The sequence below is a fragment of the Gorilla gorilla genome, chromosome 6 (genome assembly GCF_029281585.2).
Source record: "Gorilla gorilla gorilla isolate KB3781 chromosome 6, NHGRI_mGorGor1-v2.1_pri, whole genome shotgun sequence".
Lineage (NCBI taxonomy): Eukaryota > Metazoa > Chordata > Mammalia > Primates > Hominidae > Gorilla > Gorilla gorilla.
In genome coordinates, this window is record NC_073230.2 from 114,812,600 (window position 1) to 114,830,872 (window position 18,273).

At 41.9% G+C, this 18,273-nt stretch overlaps 1 long non-coding RNA gene across 2 annotated transcripts in view; it reads left to right on the forward strand.

Annotated features, from left to right (window-relative positions):
- The window catches only part of LOC109027764 (uncharacterized), a 45,523-nt gene continuing 27,250 nt past the window's right edge, over positions 1-18,273 (forward strand). Inside the window, exons 1-2 of one of the 2 annotated variants that reach the window (XR_010134727.1) lie at positions 1-7,367; positions 7,917-18,273. The exon at positions 7,917-18,273 is cut by the window's right edge and continues 15,206 nt beyond it. This is a non-coding gene — a long non-coding RNA (uncharacterized lncRNA). The other variant, XR_002006823.3, reaches the window with a different exon arrangement.

Sequence of the window (18,273 nt, forward strand, 5' to 3'; positions counted from 1 at the left end):
GTGAGTCGGCTTGTTTGTGTCAGACTCAGATAAACTGCATTTGCCTTTGCTCTCTTTCGAAGGGCTCCTACATAGCTAAGGTGTCGCTGGGTGAAGAATTCCCATTGTAAGAATTGGTCGTGTTAACAAATATGTGTTACTTGTTGACCTCTTGTTATATGCTAGACCCTGGGCTTGACATTTCCTTCCTTCCTTCTTTCCTTCCTTCCTTCCTTCCTTCCTTCCTTCCTTCCTTCCTTCCTTCCTTCCTTCCTTCCTTCCATCTGTCCATCTTAAGTCAACCAATATTGCCTGTCATAGAACAGCTGTGCCCTCCTGTCAGGAGGGAAAGATGAGTGAGACCCATCCTCACCCTCACAGAGATGCAGTCTGGTGGTCTCTGGAAGAAGGAAGTTGTGAAACTTACCGATTCCTTGGGAAAACAGGCAGGTACACAGGTACTGGCCTGTGCAGTGGGTGGGGTGGTCTCTCAGCTGTGCCAGTTCCTAGAGGAACCGAAATCTAGTTAGGAGTGAACAGAAACTGCGTAACAGAAGATGGGCTCTGCTCTGCATCTTGGAAATTGCCAAAGATTTGTAATGGTAAGGTGAAGACTGGTCTTGCGGTGGGAGGGGGAATAATGGTATTAGCAGAGGCTTCAAGCTGAGTATAAACATGGTGTGTTTGGGTGTTGAGCATGGTTTGCCTGGGATGGAGAATTGTTACTGGGGGCTTGGGGGTGATGCATTTTGATACCCAGGCCTGGATCAAATTATGGAAGGCACCAAACGGCAGCCTAAAGAGTCTGGATTTTGTTTGACAATGGGGAGCTACTGAAGGGCTTTCTGTACCATAAAGGTAAGTTAAAAGTGTGAGTTAGAAAGATTGGAGTACGGAGCCTGGTTAGAAAAGTAGTGCTGCAATATTCATGGTGTGAAGAGATGAAAGCCTGAACTTTGGTGGTGCTGTGCAGGTAGAGAAGAGGAGACAGGTGTGAGACTGTGAAGCGAGCACCTGATCGGAGGGTGTGCTGTTGGGCTAGATTTAGAGGTGGGGAGAGAGAATGTGAGAGCTCTGAGGCATGAGTAATTAGATGCTGGAACATTTTCCCTTTCCCTTCTGCTTCCCTATTTTCCCTCTATTTATTATCTATTTTGATGTTTATTCCTGTGTTGTTGTGCATGCAAGGAAAGTGTGGGCAGTGGCTAATGTGGCCCCAAAGGTCTGTACCTCCTGGTGTTCATGCCCTTGTGTAATCCTCTTTTCTTTAGTGTGGGCTAGACTTAGTCACTTGCTTATAACAAAGAGAATATAGCAAAAGTGGTGGGGTGTCATTTCTGAGGTTAGGGTACAAAACTGCTGTCACTTCTGTTGCTCTCACTCTCTCTTGCATGCCCTGTCTTGCTCTAAGGGAAGCCCACTTCCATGTTGTAAGCTGCCTTATGGAGAGGCCTGTGTGGCAGGTAACTGAGGGAGGCCTCTGGTCATCAGCCAGTGGGGAACTGAGGCCCTCAGTACAACAGCCAGTGAGGAGCTTAATCCTGCTAGTAGCCATGTGAGTGGGCCACTTGCTGGGAGTCAGTGACTTGAGCTTCCAGAATGCTGTCTCCTCTTCTGGGAGCTACTGTAAACCACTCAAAAAAATCAAAGGTGGCTTATCATCAGAAGTCAGGACACCTCAGTTATAGTGAAGCAAATCAGTGGTTCCATATTTTAACATGAGCTTACTTTCCCAGCAGAGTCTCTCAAGTGGAGGTTACTACACAGGACCTTGAAGAGAGTCTGACAGCCCAAATATTATTTCCTTCTATTTGGGATGATTTTACTCCACAGTACGGTAAATTGTGGGCTAGAATCTAAAAGTGATTTAGCATCTCTACAAAAGAAGACTTCATAGGCATTGCCACGTTTAATTGATAACAGAGTAGATCTACATTGTTGCAGTTAGTTATGGAGTATAATTGTAGAGTTGCTTTACTCTAAGCCTTCCCCAGTCTCTCCATTGACTATAGACATAATAATACTGACTTGTTGAAACTATAACCCATCTATGACTGTTGGATAACATGACTGTCAATCAAATTGCATAACTGAGAGGCAGAGAATAAAGAAAGCATCGCTCATCAAACTACTAGACATTTACACTTGACTTTGGATGAAAATTGAGGTCACTTGGAAGTAGTGTTCAGGTTTACATGCTGTGTATATATTATATACATAGCAATACTCATATATCAACTATATATGGTGATCGATTTATTACAGAATTGAATTCCTTTTGGTAGTAAATAATTACAAATACTGTTAGAGGCAACAAGAATCGAATACATCCTTAATAAGGATAAAGTGACCTGTAAAACAGTAATTTAAAGCATATTAGTATAATGTCTATGTGATAAAACTATCTAGCAAAGGCAAAACACCCTCTTCCCCTCATGATTAATGTTTAGGAAGATAAAAGGATGTAAATATTTTTATTGTTTTATTATCTTTCTTAGGAAAATGACAGTGTGGTTGGTTTAATTAAAAAGGAGAGTCTCCCATAGACCAAATAAAGAAATCTGTTCTGTTTTGATGACAATGGAAAATACCCATTTAACTTGAATAACACCTGGTTCTGTAGAAATGTGCATCTATTATGTATCCTGCATTCACTTAGTCTGATTCATGTGCTGTTTCACCACATTATTGAAAAGAAGAGAAGAGGGAATATTAGCTCTCTCATTTGAGGATATTAAACTCCTGCTGGGGTTGAGGCACGGTGTGAGCACCCTACTTCCTACCTAGACTGTTGGGGCAACAGTCTACCTAGACCTGGAGGCAATGAGGAGAAAATGACATGTTCCATTAGAATGAGGCATCCCCGGAATTATTCGATATTCTTTGCCTTAATTGAATCCATCTATCCCATCTGCCACTCTTCTCTCTAAATTTATTTCCCTAACCCATTCTCCCTGAGAATTAAAATTTGGGGGAAATTTGTTACCTACGTTGTTACCTTTTATAAAAGCTCTCGGCATCTGGAGGGCAGGTGTGCCTTCTACTCTGCCTTGCTAGACAACTTTACCTGCCTCTTTCCTGCCCCTTGCAGGCTGCTGGATTAAAAACAGGACTGGATAAAAGGCCCCCAGTAGCAACAGGAGTGGGAACGAAAATAGAAATTCTAAGCTTTTACTTATTGGTTTCAATACAGAGCCCTAACCATGTGCCAGGCCTGGCTAACCGTGGTCTCTATTAATAAATATAACTACACAAACATTTGCATTCTGACTGGGGCAGAACAGCCAGCACGGGAGTATGTTATCTCAAGGGAAAGCTGTCTTAAAACTCTTGACTGATTCACCTGTGACTTTGGCCAGTTGGTGCTCCCTGGAACTGCTCTGGTGCTGAAGGTTGAGGTCATCTCTGTTCCCCAGAATGTGGCAGATCCAGCCACATTCCTGACCACTATCCTTTGCAAGGATGAGACAGGAGAGATGATAGCTTCTCTTTAGGATTCTTGTAGAAATCACTTTTGGCCCTTAACCTACATATAAAGAAATTTAACATTAATGTGCACATATTGATTTGAGCAAAGCCCATCCATATCTCCAAACCTACCATTTACTATGGTGCAGGAGGCAGTACAGGGTGGAGGCCAGAGCATAGGCTTGAGATGGGCAGGTATGAATTAGAATTGCCCTTTAGTCATTTGCTTGAGAACCTGCCTTGATCCATCTGAACCTCAGGCTTCTCATCTCTGAAATGGGTAGTAAAGCTCTTCTTTTGGGATTGTTGTGAGGATTAAGTGAGATTCTGGGTTCTGAGCCCCAGGCATAGGGCCTGGCACACAGTGGACAGTGGTTCAATGTTCACTGTGATGATTACTTCAGTTTCAGTGCATCATTTAGACAGCAGCTGCCAGTCAGAGACAGGCTGACACTGACCTAGGAGTAGCTCCTCTGGTTGCTTCTGACAGACATCCTTCTGCTTAGAAAGGAAACTTAAAGCACTTCTCTCTTTTACATGGGGCTGCTGGCCTACATCTGTTATGTGGAGGCCTCTGTCTGAAACCTCTGCCCAAAACCTCCTCTTGACATATACATCATGGTAATATATAAATATACCTTTCTTCAGGAAAGGTCCTAAAAGACCGTTTGCTATGCAGAGGGACTGCAAAATCCAGTTTGGTTGCAGACAAAACTGCCTTTGCATGATGAGGTAAATAGTTGTCTTAAAACTAAGTAGAGTGTGATTTCTGCTTGTTATTGTTTTCTTTGAAAAATTTGTTTCTTCCATAAAAGAAACTTGACAGTGAATTTTGAAAATCATGTGATATAGTTTGGCTGTGTCCCCACCCAAATCTCAACTTGAATTGTATCTCCAAGAATTCCCATGTGTTGTGGGAGGGACCCAGGGGGAGCTAACTGGATCATGGGGGCTGGTCTTTCCCATGCTGTTCTTGTGATAGTAAATAAGTCTCAGGAGATCTGATGGGTTTATCAGGGGTTTCCGCTTTTGCTTCTTCCTCATTTTTCTCTTGCCGCTGCCGTGTAAGAAGTGTCTTTTGCCTCCCGCTATGATTCTGAGACCTCCCCAACCATGTGGAACTGTAAGTCCAATTAAACCTCTTTTTTTTTTTTTTTTTTTTTTTTTTTGGAGATGGAGTCTTGCTCTGTCACCCAAGCTGGAGTGCAATGGCACAATCTTGGCTCACTGCAACCTCCGCCTTGCAGGTTCAAGCGATTCTCCTGCCTCAGCCTCCCAAGTAGCTGGGATTACAGGCATCCACCACCACGCCTGGATAATTTTTGTATTTTTAATAGAGGTGGGGTTTCAGCACGTTGGCCCGGCTGATCTTGAACTCCTGACCTCAGGTGATCCACCCACCTTGGCCTCCCAAAGTGCTGGAATTACAGGCATGAGCTGCCATGCCCGGCCTAAGCCTCTTTTTGTTCCCAGTTTTGGGCATGTCTTTATCAGCAGTGTGAAAACAAACTAATACATCATGAATAAACATGTTCTCCTCATGAGATAGTAAAACAATAGAGATAAGGGGGAAGTATCCCCTTCAAATGTGGTCACTCCTGTACCCCCAGGTCTAAAGGCATTTTTCATACCATTTTCTAGACATTTACCTACTGTATATGTCTGTCATTACGGGTGTAGATGATATTGCTGTGTGCGTTGTCTTTTTTTTTCTTTTTAATGTGAATAGTATCACTTCACGGACATTTTTCTGTAATTTTTCACACGTGCTGTTAAATGTTATTATGTATGGAAATACCTCATTCTTTTAAACTGCTTCATGGTATTCCATAAAATATTCCAGGGTCTATTTATCTGTTATTTTTATTCTTATTTATTTATTTATGTATTTATTTTTCGAGGCAGAGTCTTGCTCTGTCGCCCAGGCTGGAGTGCAGTGGCGCAATCTCGGCTCACTGCAAACTCCACCTCCTGAGTTCAAGTGATTCTCCTGCTTCAGCCTCCCAAGTAGTTGGGATTACAGGCATCTGCCACCATGCCCAGCTGATTTTTGTATTTTTACCAGAAGTGGGGTTTCACTATGTTGGCCAGGCTGGCCTTGAACTCCTGACCTCAAATGATCCACCCACCTTGGCCTCCCAAATATTTATCTGTTAAGTTGATAGACATTTAGGTTTCTAGTTTTTATGGAAAATAGGTAGTCAATGTCTTTATTTTTATGTATGCTTCCTGGGCACGTGAGGAAGTATTACTACCCAGAAATAGAATTGCTGGGTATGTGCATTTTTAATTTTAATAGTTCTGCCAGATTGTCTTCTGAAGTAGCTGAGTAATTTATACTTCCACTAGCAGTACAGAGATGTGCCCATTTCCTTAATTAATGCTCCACATTTTCAAACCTTTTAAATTTTGCCAATGTTATGAGTAAAAAAAATTTGATTTGTATTTCCCTCATTTGTGGTGTGTTTTTGAGCATTTTCCTCTCATGTTCATTGTATTTGTACTCTGTAAATTGCTGTTAGTATCCTTTGATGATTTGTCATTGGTATTATTTAGAGCTGCTTATTGATTTGTAGGAATTCTCTATGTATTCTCGATTTGGATCTTTTCTCTATTTGGAAACAATGTAATTTTCCACCTTGTTGCTTTTCTTCTTTTGACCTTGTTTATGGCATCTTTTCCACAAACGCTTTTTCTCCCCTTTGGAAATAGTTGACATTTCAGGCTTTTCCTTGAGGCCTTTTGTTTTTTGTGTCTTGCTTAAGAAGACCTTCACTTCCTCAAGGTCATAAAATAGTTTCTTATATTTTCTCTTTATGCTTTATAGGTGTTTGGTTTTTTATTCAGATCTTGGAATCTTTTGGTTAATGATGTGAGGTAAAAAGTTAATTTTCAATCTTTTTCCAGTTACCATCTATCCTGAGAACCATATATTGAATAGTTTATCCTTTCTGTAGAGATCTTTCTTATGCTTATTTTCCAAACACCTGGGTCTGTTTCTGAGCTCTTTTTCTGTTCATTGTTTGAACTGTTTTTTTTCCTGCACCAATTAATTACTCTTCTTTAAATAATATGCTTTGTGGTCTACAAAAAATCTTTTTCATTATAGATTTAGTAAATTCTATCTCTAAAAAATTATTTTTTTAATTCCTGGGAAGTGTGTTATACATGACATTGTTCAACATTTGCCATGTCTAGATGATCATAGGAAACAGAACCTCGCCTCATGCCCACAGGATGCTGTAAAGATGGGCCCAATGACTACAGCCAGCTCGGATCTTGGTGAAGCTTCCCCTGAAATGATTTTCCAAGACAAATATCTCAGACTTGGGGAAATGAATTATTGAGAGATATTGTCTTCTAAGTTTCTAAAAAGGCCAACCTCTGTGGGTGGTGGTTGGGAATTTTCTTGAATGATGTGGACGCTCCCAGCTGTCTGTCTGTCAGGCCAGAAGGGAGAAAGTAGAGCCATGGAAAGTGAAGGCTGGAGGAGAGGGAGACAGCAGACCTGAGACAGGGCATGGAACCCCTGGGCTTCCCAGAGGGGAAGGGACTGAAGGTCTCCCTGGGTAGTGGGAGAGAAGCAGGTGGACCCTGTGGGCTGGGAGCTGGGCCAGGCAGCGTCTGGAAAGAGGACCTGTCTGGAATGACCAAGGTGTGACTCTGGAATCCTTCAAATCCAGTACCCAGTTGTAAGGTTTTCTGTGTTGTCATTTCTTTTATTTTACCCAAGTTTTTATTAAATGACCTAGCCTTCAATAGCTGTGCTATCGGAAACCAAATTATGAGTTTATACTGCTGTAGGAGCCACAACAGGAAGGCTGCAAGTATCCAGCTTCATGCCAGCCCTGTGTGGTAACAGCACCATTATTCAAGAGAAGACGGCAATGCTGGGAACCCGGCAGGCAGCCAAGTACCAAGTGAGCAGAGGGGGATGCCTGAGCTGTGATGTTGTCCTTAACACTTTCCCCCAGCCCTACCTTTTAATACCCTGCAAAGGAGGAAATCCTAGAAGTGAGAGACCAGAGTCTGGGTTTTATTTATATGACAGGAAGTAGAAGCTAGAACCTTTAAGGTCACAGAACACCCATAGTAGAACTTAAAGTCCAGGTCTCCTTTGGTGGGAGGCCAGCTTGCTGTTTCCCAAGAATGATGCTACGGCCATAAATTTGAATTTCTGTGTAGGCCAGTGTTTCTCGACTGTGGGCAGTTTTGCCACCCCCTCGTCCCAGAGGACATTTGGCAATGTCTGGAGACATTTTTGGTTGTCATGACTGGGGGGTGAAGGTGCTACTGCTATCTAGTGGGTAGAAGCCAAGGATGCTGTTAAACTTCCTACACTGGAATGCACAGGACGGCCCCTACCTCAAAGGTTGATCACGTCCAAAATGATAGTGATGAGATTGAGAGAAACCCTGATGTAGGCCAGTTAATTTTAGGTTTTCTTTTTTTTTCTTTTTCATTCCTAGATAATAAATGCCTAACTCTCACCAACTACCTTGCCATCGTGGGCTTCTTCGATCAGAAATCTAGTAAGAGAGTGTGGTAGGGGCTGCAAGACCCATCATCACTACCAAAAAACCTGAAGTCTTTTCACTTTCAATATGTGAAGACCTAAATTATGTAATTGGATGAATGATATTTGTAGAGTCAAAGAGAATGTGAGCTCTCCGTCTTATGGGTATAGTTATTATGTAATAATCAAGTAATGTGGTCTTCTTTTATTGTCTTAATCTTTCACAAACCATTGCTTTCCTACTCCAATAGGAAGCCCGATCAGTGCTAAGACACTGATACTAGATAGCTCTTATTATTGCCAATGTATGGATGATGAAACTGAGGCTCAGAGAGGAAGTAAAATAAAGCATGGCTCCCCCCTACTGGTTTACTATATTCCAAAGTTATTAAACACCTGGCCAGCACTGCTGTGTAGGTTGTACACTGCACAATTGTGTCCCTTCTAAGGAGTCAGTGTTCAAATCACAGCCATCAGAGATTTATTATGATAATTTTTCTGGCAGATGGCAGTAAAGTAGCTTATTCTAACAAAATTGGGAATATAAAGACTATTTTCTAACAGATGGAAGTAGAGTTTTTTGAAGCAGGTGAGCCTTTTCCTGATGCTCACTCAGGTGCTAGATGGACTAGCAGAAAGAATGGCATCATTGATGTCCCTTTGTATGTGTTACCAGTTCATCTGGGAATTTTACTTTTTGCTGGGAGTCACCCTCCCTTGCCAGCCACATGTGTGGTTATACGTTGGTATTGCAGAGTGATGCCGTTTACAAGTAATACATTTGAGTTGGCAGATTTCCCAAGGTTTCTTTTGTGTATGAGAAACATAGTGCCTTGGGTCATGGAATAAATATAAGAGCCTCGGTATCTAATTTTGGTTGTTCACACTTCAATTAGGGCTTAAGTCATCCTAAGCTAGGCTTGGAAGAAAGAGACATTGACATTTATATTAGTTTAATAAATTTGGCAGCGGGGAGGTGCAAAGAATGTTATTTCAATTATAGATTGACCCATGATTGATTTAGCAACATGCGTTGCTTAGGTTGTAATCGATGCCAAGTAATGGCAGGTTCTGGACTCTTAGGAAGGTGGGCACAAATGTTGGGGAATTGATCAATGGATGAGCTCCATATTGGCCTTCTACAGGGAGAATAAAAATACAAGTAAAATATTGTAAGATGGGAGTGATAGCACTGCAGATGTTAACACAGCCTGTCCAAGCTTTTATCCTTTGTACCTACGCAGCCATTTTTTTAACACATGGGACACTATTCTTCAACAGATTTGTTCTCTTCTAAGTTTGTTCTGAATCTGTAGTGTGTGTCATTTCACGGTGTTTTAAAGAGGAAAAGGCCTTGCTTCAGTTGAGAAGGCTTTGATTTTTCCACCTACACAAATACCCTGGCATTCAGGGAATTTGGCTAATTTAAAAAATTATCTCTTATAATGCCTAGTTACTACCCCAGTTTGTGTTGGAGGTGGAGTATACAAAGGAATTACAACCCCCACTTTATAATCGGGATAAGAGAGGTTGACAGACTTACCTTGCCTGGCCCAGTGCCAAGTGCCACGTGGTATAGACTAAGAATAGTTGCTTCTCACGAGGAGCTTATTTAGTTTGAGGGAGGTTGTGTGCAATCAATAATTAGGAAACAGGATAGCCTGTGAGAAGATGCTGATTCTGATGTGCAGGTAAGAAATGTCACAGGAGGCTGAGCAGCACGGATGGCTGTGGTGGGCAGCAAAGTCTCAGGAGAGAGGAGAAACTTGAGCCCCGCTGTGAAAGGCAGGGAGGATATAAATAGCTGGTGGGCAGAGTGACCCAGGGCTGAAGGATGCAAATAGTGGCCATCTTAAGTAAGAGCCTCAGGTCACAGAGATAACAGTTCCCTGTATAAAGACCTTAGTGGAAACCAGGTGAGTCTCAGGAAGTTTGGAATCAAGAAGACTTTAAAAGAGTTGCACAGTGTTTCCAAGATTAAAATCTGCAATGTGACATAGTATAGCTAATAATATACAGTGTGTTCTTAGTCACAGGGTATATTTCTTTTTTTTTTCTTTCTTTCTTTTTTTTGAGACTGAGTTTCACTCTTGTTGCCCAGGCTGGAGTGCAATGGCGCAATCTCGGCTCACTGCAACCTCTGCCTCCCGGGTTCAAGCGATTTTCCTGCCTCAGCCTCCCTGGTAGCTGGGATTACAGGCATGTGCCACCACGCCCAGCTAATTTTGTATTTTTAGTACAGAGGGGGGGTTTCTCCATGTTGGTCAGGCTGGTCTCGAACTCCCGACCTCAGGTGATCCGCCCCCCTCAGCCTTCCAAAGTGCTGGGATTACAGGCATGAGCCACCGCGCCTGGTCTTAAGTGGTATATTTCTTTGAGAAATACTTTTTATCAAGAAGAAATCTCTGAAATTAGAGCTCTGTCGATCCAAACAAGCTAATTAGGTGAGAAAAAGGAACTTTTCAAAATCCTTTAACCATCTGGTTGGCATGTTTAAAAACTACAACCAATCATACTGATAAAAGGGTAGTCTCTACATTTGTGTCTTACCCTTGAACACTCCAACACTGGGTCGTTTTTGTAGACAGAGTATATAAAATTTTCATTCTAAGTAAGCTGACCAAACAGCTGAGTCTGCCTAGGAAGTCCTGGATTATGCTACTTGTCCCAGTAAAATTATTAATAGCTTCCCCTTTCAGAATCAAAAGTGTCCTGGTTTAGATGATAAATTATATGGCTACCCTAATTTTAAATGATGCACTTTAGTCTTTTTTGTTTACTCTGTGAGTTGTCAGTGGCCAAAAAAGATGTTTCCAGCTTAAGAGTATTTGCCCACATGTGAATCCTGTCTTTATGAAATAGTTGTATTTTTTCCCTTGCACAGAAAGCAATCATTGCAAAAAATTCAGAAGGAAATGAAAGGCATAAATAAGAGTTATAAGCCTATAAATAAGTGTTAATATTTTGATATATATAATGCCACGCATTATCAATAATATATTTATATACCTTTAGATCCCCAATCTCCAAACCAAGCCACCTTATATATATTAAATATCTAGAACTATATGATAACACAGCCAATATAGATCAATATAATCACTTTTTAAATAATTGCTTTTAGAGACTATAATATTCTAGTGATTGGTTCTTTAATATTTTTAACTAATCCCCAGTTTTGGCGTTTAGGTTTTTCCAATATTTCTATATATTATTGACAGTGCTGCAGTAAATGTTGTGTGTAGCTAAATCTTTTTCCACATCTACGATTATTTCTTTCTCTTTCTTTTTTTTTTTTTTTTTTTTTTTTTTGAGATGGAGTCTTGTTCTGTTGCCCAGGCTCACTGCAACCTCCGCCTCCTGGGTTCAAGCTGTTCCCCTGCCTCAGCCTCCCAAGTAGCTGGGACTACAAGTGCCTGCCACCAGGTCCGGCTAATTTTTTATTTTTTATTTTTTTGTAATTTTAGTAGAGACAGGGTTTCACCGTGTTGGCCAGGCTAGTCTCGAACTCCTGACCCCAGGTAATCCACCTGCCTCAGCCTCCCAAAGTGCTGGGATTACAGGTTTGAGCCACCGTGCCCAGCCTATGATTATTTCTTTAGGATGCTTTTCTGTAAATGGAATTGCCAAGTCAAACTGGATGCACATTTACAATTTTGAAATTGCCAAACTTTGCCAGGGTGTATGAGAATTCCCATTTCCTCATGGCCTCATAGGTGCCGTACGGATGATTCTTTTTCATCTTTCAGTCTGAGGAGAGAATTTCATCTCCAGCTTGTTTCAGTTGTATCTCTGCTTATTGATGATTTGTATTTCATTTTTTTGTAAATTGCCTACCTTTCTTTTAGAGTGTTCACCTTTCTCTTAATGAATTGTGAAAGCTCTTTATATTTTAAATAAAATACCCCTTTATGTTATAAATTGCAAGATTTTTTCCTGACTTGCTATTTGTCTTTTAACTTTATTTATGGTAGATTTATGTGTATACAGATAAGGTAGATTTACGTAGATTCAGAAGTCTTTACTTTTTATACAGTTATATCTATCAGTCTCTTCCTTTACAGAGTTTTGTACTTTTTAAAAGGACCAGGTTTGCAACAAAATTAACCTGTGAAACTTTTACAGTCTTATCTGATGCTCTAAAACCCTTGATCTCCTTGTTTCAAACTTTATAGTATGGGCATTGCACATAGGTGAGATAATTTTTGTTTCCATTTCCGTGGTTCATTATATCCTTCAGAAGGGGTTTAGGCACTTTAGAAATTCACAGATAAGTCACTGCAAGTAAGAACTAGTGATGAGCATTCTTTTCCTCAACCACAAACCACACGTGCCTCTATTTGTATAATAGAAGGCTGTAATGGGAGTCAAAGGGACTAGTTTGTTGAGAATGTTGCTGAATTTATCATATTGTCCCATTGATGTGCTTTATAATTGCACTGATGTGTTTTCCAGAAAACTGTGGCACCAACCCAGGATTCTAATACATAGTCAAGAAAATGCTACAGCCTGTTGTAGCTCCTCCAAAGCAAGCAGCTCTCCATGGAATGGTGTCCCCAGGCTTCATGGCAGAGTTATTATACCATGGTCAGGAGGGCCTGCCCCACAAGTGCACATCCCGCTCTAGCTAGGACCATTGTGCCTGAGTTTGCATCTGAATTCCTATGCTGGTGTCCTGGCTTGAACCACATGTGAATCTCAACCCCTTCTTTGTCTTTGAAGGTAGACTTGAGCACCCCGCTTTGCCCTTGACCCTTTACTATGCCTGTTTGGCCTTCTCAATGCTGACACCAGGGTTGGAGAGAGAAGAGAATCTCCTCTTCCTCTCCACCTTATAGTCTATTATAAGGTGGACTACCTTATAGTAGTCCACTTAGTTGTCCTCAGCCTCGCCCCTGCTTGCATCAGAGTCCCTTTTCTTGTGGACTGAGAGAGGGGAGGTCTTGAGCACCATTACGGCACCACCGTGATGCTGAGATAGGGCGACTCACCTCGGCCCTCAGCTTTCAGAGCCTTTCCCCCTGCGCTCGCAGGGGGGACCCTGGGATCTACCCCAGGTGCAATCTCAGGGTGCCAAACCCCATTATCTCATACCTTAAGAGAACTCCATCATGGGTGGGGTGTCTTGGGGATGAGCACCAAGGAGTAAATGTTTGGTTTTGATAAGGAATTATGAAAAAGCAATAAATATGCTAACTGTAGAATAACCTGCTCCGACAGCAGAGAACCAGGTTTCTGATCCAACTCTGGGGTCCAGACCAGGGGCTTGAGAATAGTTTTTATTATGAAATGACCCTGTTAGGAGTTTAATTGGCCTCCTCCCAAGATGCTGTACTTTTATATGAAGTGCATCAGGGGTCCCTTCTATTTGGAGAAGATAAACTAATTTCCTTCTGTCTATCCAGTGCCATTTGGTCTCCCTCTCCCATCCTCCTATTCAGTAGCCAAAGAACTAATTTGGCTACAATACAACCCTCTTCAGAGTGCTGGGGAGAGAGAGAAATCAAATATGAGCAAAGCCCATACCCTCTGTAGTGGGCAAAGCTCATTTGTAAATAATTTTAGTCTTGTTGCTCATTCAGTAATTCTGTATCCCTCCCAATAGGTATTGGCAGCGTGTCAGATGGCCACCAGTTATGAAGAGCTTCCCCATTTCCGAAACCCCCCAGCTTCTCAAGGGTCTGTGAACTGGGGAAAACAGTTATGCTAAAGGAGTCATAGACCCGTTCTTTTCTCTTTTTGAGGGCTGGGGTGGGGAATGGTAGAGTGGAATAACATCTTCTATTCATCTACTCATTCAAGAAGCATTTACAGAGCTCTCCTCTGTGGCAGGCCCTACCCGAGAGGTGGAAAAGAGAAATCTGGACACATCGTATGTCTCAGTTTTCCAAAGGCATTTCACGAAATGAGTAATAACCTCTGTTGAGCTGAATGGTGGCCCCTGAAGATATCAGGTCCTAATACTTGAAACCTATGAATGTTACCTTATTTGGTAAAAGCTTTGTAGAGGTGATTAAGTTGAGGATCTTGAGTTGGAGAGATTATCCTGGATTAGCCAGTTAGGCCCTAAATGCCATTAAATGTATCCTCGTATAAGCAGGAGACAGAGAAATAATGACACACGCAGAGGAATAGGCGATGTAAAGATGGAGCAGGAAAGATTTAAAGATGCTAGCGATGGAGATTGGAGTGAGGCAGCTACACACTGAGGAACACCACAGCCAGCGGGAACTGGAAGAGGTGGGGAACAGATTCTCCCTGCAAAGCTGCTGGAGGAGTGAGGTCTTTTGGCACCTTGATTTTGGCCCACTGAAACAGGTATGGGACTTCTGGCCTCCAGAACTATGAGAGAATAAATTTGTGTTTATTGACTCTTCCAAACTTGAAGAAAATGTGTTATACAGTAGTCCCAGGACCATCCTTGCAGGTAAAATGGAGACATGGGTCTAGAAGACAGTGCAAGTAGGTGTCAAGGTATTTGACCAACTCTGTCTATTATTCAGTCACATGGGAAATACTGACTGACTACAGTGCTCCAGGCACTGGAGCAGTGGATAAGGCAGACAATATCCCCACTGACACTGGGGTAGGGGGAAGGAGCAGGTAATAAATAGGTAAATGAAAAATATGAACAAGGTAACTTTAGCGATTGACAAGTGCCTTAAAGAAAACAAAACAGGATAATGTGGAATGGGGGACGGGGATCCTTTTAGACTAGGTAGTAGGAAGCCCTTTCTGGTGAGAAAGCCTTGGAGCTGAGTCCTGAAGATCATGAAGGAGCTACCATCTGGAGGGAGAGCATTCCAAGTGGAGTGAGTGGCAAGCACAGAGGCTATGAGGTGGGAATGAGCTTCCTGTGTGTGAGAAGCAAACAGAAGGCCCAGACCCCTCTAAGTCAACAGGGAGATCATTGCTCAGGGAGGGCTGTGGGATTCTGTCCTAGGTTCTGCCCTGTACAATTTTCATTTTTTATAATTAAATTGGAAGAAAACATAATGCATCATAAATGTGCAGGCAATATAAAGCTTGTAGGATGTGTATTGGGTTAGAGTCAGGGGTTGAGTTTCAAAATACCTTGACAGGCATGAACAAAACAATGAACTTCAACAGGGACAAATTGTGAAGTCCTGACTTGGGTCTGAGAAAAAGTATTTGCCTAAGTCAAGAATGGGAACCTGATTTGAGTGTGGTACTGGTGTGAAGTCCCTGAAGCTGAGTGTCAGCACATAGCATGATGTGACTGCCATAAAAAAGTCAAGCACTTTTACAACTTTTTTAAACTGTGGGGTACAACTCCAGGGAGGAAGTAGCCAGGGGTCTGTTTGTGGAGGACTGAGTGGGTATCACATTTTATGGGGTCACAGAAACAGCTCATTATTTGTTTATTCATTCAATTAATAAATGCTTAATGAGCACATATTATGTGCCTGGCACTGACTAGGCTTTGGGGTAAATAACAGTGAATAGGATAGAAACATTTGATGACTTCATAGAGGTGACATTCTAGGGAGAAGATAGACATGGCAGATTTAATTATACACATATCTTTTTCACTGTATTAGATTTTTTCAGACTATAAAATTATAGTAATAAAATAGCAATATCAAATATTACTGAAATACATAACATAGGAAAAAATATGCCCTGTCAATTCATCCTCCCTCCCCAGACGTAGCCACTGTCAACCAGTTTGTGCAAGTTTTTGTAACTTTTAAAAACATACATGCAATGTATTTTTAAAGCATAAAAGGGGAATCATACACTTCTGAATTTTGTTTTTTAGCTTCATATATCTGGGATATCCTCTCACATGAACACAAGGAAATCTACCTCATTCTTTTTAATGTCTTAATAATATTTCATGCTATGGATGTATTATAGTTTATTTGACTAATATCTTGTTGATATGCATACCGTTTCCATTTTCACTATTATAAGGATTTGCAAACAATTGTTCTACATACCTTTTTATATAGCCTGTGGTCATATTTCTAAAGCACAGATTCAGAGACGTGGGAATACTGGCTGGGCGTGGTGGCTTACGCTGGCTCACTATGACATCTGTAATCCCAGCACTTTGGGAGGGTGAGATGGGCGGATCACGTGAGATCAGGAGTTTGAGACCAGCCTAGCCAACAGAGCAAAACCCCGTCTCTACTAAAAGTATAAAAATCAGCTGGGTGTGGTGGCATGTACCTGTAATCCCAGCTACTCAGGAGGCAGAGGCAGGAGGATTGCTTGGACTTAGGAGGTGGAGGTTGCGGTGGGCCAAGATCACGCCACTGCACTCCAGCCTGGGCCACAGAGCGAGACTCTGTCTTGCAAAAAAAAGAAAAAAAAAAGAAGTGGAAATACTGTGTCAAAAGGTATGGAAAATTTAAATGATAGATACCACGTTTCTTACCATTCAGGATGTACCTCAGTGAGAGTGCAGTTGAGATCACATGTTTTCTTGCAACCTCAACATTCCAGGCAGTGTAGACAGTGCAAAGGTCCTGTGGTAGAGGGAACCTGGTGTATCAGCAGGACTGAACAGATTCCCTAGGGGCAGAGAGCAGAGAGCCAGGTAGGGAGTGAAGAGGGAGGCATGGGCCAGACCTTGCAGGGCCTTGCGATTCATCTTGAGGGTTTTGGTTCTTATCCCAAGAGAAAGGAGAAGCCAAAGGGAATTTCATGCAAGCTGACATGATGAGATAGGCATTTTGAACAGGTACCTCTGGCTGCCGTACAGGCAATGGACTGGGAAGATGGAAAAGTAGATGTGAAGAGCACCTGGGGTAGCTATTTTGGGAGTCCAGGTGAGAGATGATGGTAGCCTGGACTCGGGTGGAGGCTGGCCATGGAGAGGAGTGGCTACATTTAACAGTTTTTTAGGCCACAGAACTGATGGAAGCTGATGCCTAAGTGGGCTTAGGTGGGGACTGAGGAAGAAGGCAGTGTCCTGGAAGAAAGATGGAATGGGAGTTATCATTGGGATGATGAGATGTCAAAGGAGCAGGTGATGATTGGCCAAAAAAGTGAAGATCCAGAGGAGATATCTGCTTTAGAGAGCAGCCTTTGCACCCTTGTCTCTCATGCCCACAGCTCTATCAAAGGCAGGCTGACCATGGGATTCTGCCACCCTGGCCACAGCTGAGGAGTGGGAAAGTACCTGAGCCGTGGCCATAACGTGGTCTGGAGTGAAAGCCTGCCCATGAAGGGGACAGTGCCAAATGGAGCTGATGAGATGTCCTTCATGGAGTTTGAAGGAGAACCCAAGTGAGGGACAATGTTTGGAGCTGGGGAGTCAGAAGAAGGGCCACACAAGGAGAGGGCAGGAAATGGAAGTCGTAAGTTAAAGTCACAAGGAAACAAGGAGAGAAGAGAGAAGCAGGTGCAGGAGAAGGGGCTGAAGACCCATATAGCGCTAGAGAGGGATGGATGACCTCTGTTCCCAGTATGGCTGAGTGCTTAAGAGTCAGTCTGTCAAGCTGAGCAGATCTGAGTTTGATTTCCCACCTCTTGTGCTAACTAGCTCAGTGACCTTGAACAAGCCACCCAACTTCTCTAAGATTGTTCTGTTCATAGACATTAAAGTATTTATTTCTCGGAGTTGTTGTGAGCTTTAAAGAGATGTGCATGAATACCAAAGAAGATATTCACAACACAAAACCAGCAGAGAACTGGTCTCCAGACTTTTTTAAAAAAACAAAAGTCTCTTACAAATCAGTAAGAAAAAGGCAGGCAGCCCAGTAGATAAACAGGCAAAATACTTGAACAGACACTTAACAAAAGAGGATAGTAAAATGGTCAAAAAAAATGAAAAGATGATCAATGTCATTAATAAAGAGAAACACAGTGAGATTCCATATGCAACAATGTGGACGAATCCTATGAACACAACGTTGAGCTAAAGAAGCAGCATAGAGATGAATGCATAAAGTATGATTCAATGTATTTAAAGTTTAAAAGAACCAGGCATTAAAATTCCAATTAAATATTTTATACTCTCATCAGAGAGGCATATGTGAAAAATCGGATGATACCAACTGTCGGTGAGGATACAGTACAACAGGAAATCTATATGCTGCTGATGGAATTTAGGTTAGTATAACCATTTTGGAAAACACCTTGGCATTATCGAATAAAACTAAAAACATGTATGGTACACAACCCAGTAATTTTGTTCTTGGGTGTATGTATATAAGAGGAACTTTTCACATATACCATGTATACATATATATATATGTGTATGTATGTGTATATACATATACACACATACAAGCATGTCCATAATTTTATTGCTATCATGGCCTCAGAAACTGAAAATA